A 4,345-nucleotide genomic window follows, 5' to 3' on the forward strand; every position below is an offset into this window, starting at 1 on the left:
TCTTGACATATGACAGACGATGGGGTTTGACGAGTTGTCCATGACCTCCGTCCTGTAGGGATCCACGATAGTAGGACTGTATCACACGTTAACTGCACCTAGAGGTTCATCATTCCATTCTGCTGGGTAGCCACTACATGCTGCTAGGTGTCACTGGTGGATGGTGGGACTCACAGGGATTATCTCGATGATCGATAAACCCTAATGAGTTGAGTTGGAATCGTTCCAACCCATTGAAAGGAGTTTTCAATGATATAGTGATAGAGATCACAATATATCTCACTACCAGTCAGAATAGAACCTATGGGGTCACACACACTAGAAGTATTGACCGATCCGATGGTTGAAAAGTGATTATGAATCACGAGTAATCAATTCGATTGATATTCAGTTGAAGAAGGAAAGGGAATTAATTAATTGGACTTGAAACAAGAGTCCTACTTCGAGTAGGATTCCTAGAGTCCTAATTGGATTAGGACTGGGAATCCTAGTTGGAGTAGGACTGGGATTCCTACTTGGAATAGGATTCCTGCAATCCTAATGAGATTAGGAGTTTTGAATCAAAATTGGATTCCTACTTGGAGTAGGATTCCTAGAGTCCTAATCGGATTAGGACTTCGGATTCAAATAGAGTCCTAATTGGATTAGGACTAAAATTAAATATGTCCTAATTTGGATTAGGGTTTCTTAAGTCACAATTAATTATTAATCTAATGAATCAATAAGACTCCTAATTGGATTAGGATTGAAGAGTTCAATTGAGTCAAAATTGATTTAAGTTCTAATTAGATTAGGACTTACCTAAATTGGATCCAAATTGGTTCACCCTTGGGCTAAGCCTAATTGGATTAGGGCTTGACCACATTAGGGCATTCCAATCCCTACCTAATATGGATTAGGGTTTACCATGAGGAAGGGGATAAGCCCCTCCCCTTTCCACGTGGAGAAGGGAGAAGAGACGGCGCCCCCTCTTAGGAAAGACATCAAGAGCTCCTAAATGTTAGGAGCTCCACATGTCTATAAAAAGGGACTTGTGGGCGGCACCTAGGGCATAGAAGAAGTCCTCTTCCTCCTTGCCGTACGCCTCCCTCTCCTCTCCTCTTGGTTCAGCCGCAAGCAAGGAAGATAAAAGCCAAAGGTGTTGGCGGCATCCTCTTCCTCCCTTCTTCCTTCCAACGCAAGGAAAAGAAAGAAGGCTGCGTGGGGATTCTTCTTCTTCCTCTTCTTCATCCTTCTTCTTCCTCCTCTCAAGTGCATTCAAGAGTTAAAAGAAAGAGAGGAGATCAGCCATCAAAAGTCATCTCTGCAAGGGAGCTAGCACCCCGGTGAGATAGAGAGCTTGGATCGGTTCGTGCTTCGTGTGGATACCCGTAGAGGCCGGGCACTTGAACGGCTTCAAGCGAACCTTCATCCTAGACCACGAACTTCAGTTTGCGGTGATCATCTACCCGCACAAGGTGAAGATCTGATCTTCTAATGTATTTAAAAGTTTTTAATTCCTATCTAACTACGAACGGTTCATGAAACAACGTTCATGCGATGAACGTCGATCCCGCTTATGCCGATTCCGCTGCCATCTGAATTTTTTGAAATATCAGCGGCATAGGCGGGTTTCCAACAGGGCGTTCTCTACAAGATCATCCATTTCGTCAATTAGGCAACACTCGTCTTCCCTCACATGTTGGTCAGCGGCATGAAACACATTCAACTTAATTTTCATGTTCCCAAATAATATATCCCTTGCCCCAGTTCTACATTTAATACATGCATTGGCTGTCGCTAAAAAGGGACGACGAAGAATCACAAGGATTTGTTTTTTAAGGTTGGGCACATGTTCCATGTCAAGGATGATAAAATCTACTGGAAAAATAGAATTTGTCTACCTTGATAAGAACATCTTCAATCATCCCCCTTGGCATCTTCACCGATCGATCAGCCAATTGTAAAGATACCGAGGTCGGTTTCAATTCACCCAACCCAAATTTTTCATAGACTGAATAGGGTAGAAGATTCACACTTGCCCCTAGATCTAAGAGTGCTCGGTCGATGGAGTTATTTCCTATGACACAGGAAATAGTGGGAGCACCAGGATCTTTGAACTTTGGAGGGGTGTTGTGTTGGAGAATGAAACTTACCTGCTCAGTTAGGAGAACCTTTTTAGGCACATGCGTTCTAGATTTCCGCTTTTGGGTGCAAAGGTCTTTGAGAAATTTGGCATAGGAGGGAACTTGTTTGATGGCATCAAGGAGTGGGAGGTTGATTTTAACTTGTTTGAAGACCTCCATCATCTCTTCTAATGAAGTTCCCTTCTTGCCAAAGGGAGAGGGTGCATTAAGTGCTTCAGGGAATGGAGCCTTTGGAATGTGGGTTGTGGCAGATGGTGGACTAGCTGAAGAAGGTTTTGGGTTTTCATGTGATACATTCCTCTCCTCTTCTTCACCTTCCTTATTGTTACCCTCCCCAACCTTGTTATCTATTATACGTCCACTCCTTAGGGTAGTCAAAGCATTGGCTTGCTCATGATTTAGTCGAGTTTCTTGAGCCACGTATTGTCCCCTAGGATTACTCATTGGTTGACTTGGAAGCTTACCTTCCTCTCGCTTGTTTAATGCATTGGCTAGTTGACCCATTTGGGATTCTAGCTTAGCAATTGATTGTGTGTGAGAGTGCAATAGTTGTGTGTTTGCCTCCAAACCTTGAAGGGCAGTCAACACCTTCTCCTCAAAGGCTGTATTTCTTTGGGTTGGAGGAGGAGGGTGTTGAAATTGATTTGAGGGACGGTAGAGATGAAAATTCTGAGGGTTTTGAAAATTTTGGGAGTAGGGTTGGGTAGTATTCGAAGCTTGCTGCCTCTAAGAAAAATTTGGATGATTCCGCCAACCCGGGTTATATGTATTGGAAAATGGGTCATTACCCGGTCTGGGCTGTGTTTGGGCAGCATTGATGTGTTCTTGCACGAGTTCGGAGAATTGGGGTGCTGAGGGGCACTCATGAATAGGATGCGATGGGCTAGAACAGATAGCACATACTTGTGCTTGGGAAGAGCTAACGACATGTCCTCCTATCATTAGTTGGTCAATCTTATGGGACAATGCATCTACCTTGCTAGACAGGTCCATAGAATGACTTATTTCACAAATGGCCCCTTTTCTTTGAAAATTCGGGGGTGCTTGACGAGAACATGAAGCATGGTGGAGGGAGTTTTCATTAAGATTTTCAAATAGTTGCCATGCTTCATGCTCATTTCGAAGCATGAAAGTCCCCCCGCATGCAGCATCAATCATCTGACGGATTCGTTCAGTCAATCCGTCATAGAAACATTGCACTAGCTGCCACTTAGGTATTTGATGATGAGGGCATTTACGGATTAGGTCTCGAAATCTCTCCCAAGTTTCATGAAATTCTTCTCCCTCAGTTTGGGAGAAGCTTGTAATGGCACGTCTAAACTGGTTCGTTCTTCCTATGGGAAAGTATTTTTTAAGGAATTCTTGTTGCATTTGATCCCAAGAACGAATCGAGTTGGCTTCTAAAGAATTCAGCCATTGTTTGGCTCTATCTTTAAGGGAGAAGGGAAATAATCTAAGTTTTAGAGCATCATCAGTAAAGTTCTGAATCTTGACAGTGGTGCAAATCTCAAGGAATTCATCTAGGTGTTTATATGGGTCTTCATTGGTGAGCCCATAAAAAGATGGGAGCATTTGGATCACACTAGATTTTATTTCATATTGTACAGCTGCTACTTCAGGTAATCGAATGCAAGATGGGGAAGTGTAAATGGTGGGAGTAAAGTACTCCCTCAGGAGTTTGGATTGTTCTTCAACCATCTCAGGAGGTGGGGATGATCCTAATGTTTTGATCTTAGCTCGAATGTTCCTAAGGGTTCGTTCTATTTCAGGGTCAAAAGGTAATAGGTTTCGTACTCTAGAACGACTACCTTGCATACACTAGTACTCGATCAATCAAGCATGCAATAAAAGAGAAAAGCATATCAATCCTAGTCTTTGTCCTAAAATCACTAGACAGCTCCTAAGTAGTTTGAAGAGGGCACCTAAGCCTCCAATCCGGTCTAATGAACCGAGTTGACCAGGTAAGCTCCCAGGTAAGTGGAGGGGTCACGATGCGTTCGCAAAGGTCCCACTTAAAACCCACTTGCCTCGAACAGATGAACTGTCTTCCTTATAGGGACAAAGCTTGCCTAGACATCAACTAAGCCACAGAGCGAAATTGGTGCAACTTTCGGTGATCTTCGTCCTATTGAGCTCGAATGTCCCTAGGAGCCAACGTCTAATTGATTTTAATTAAAGTGACACTATGTGAGATTGAGTTCACCTAAGTTGGGCAAGAG

General features: G+C 43.3%; 1 non-coding gene across 1 annotated transcript; it reads left to right on the plus strand.

Annotated features, from left to right (window-relative positions):
- The first annotated feature begins 3,342 nt into the window (after positions 1-3,342).
- Positions 3,343-3,448, plus strand: LOC120109796. Its single transcript, XR_005510571.1, has one exon. It is a non-coding gene; the product is annotated as a small nucleolar RNA R71 (small nucleolar RNA).
- Positions 3,449-4,345: the final 897 nt, after the last annotated feature.

The sequence above is a fragment of the Phoenix dactylifera genome, unplaced genomic scaffold (assembly GCF_009389715.1).
Source record: "Phoenix dactylifera cultivar Barhee BC4 unplaced genomic scaffold, palm_55x_up_171113_PBpolish2nd_filt_p 002804F, whole genome shotgun sequence".
NCBI lineage: Eukaryota > Viridiplantae > Streptophyta > Magnoliopsida > Arecales > Arecaceae > Phoenix > Phoenix dactylifera.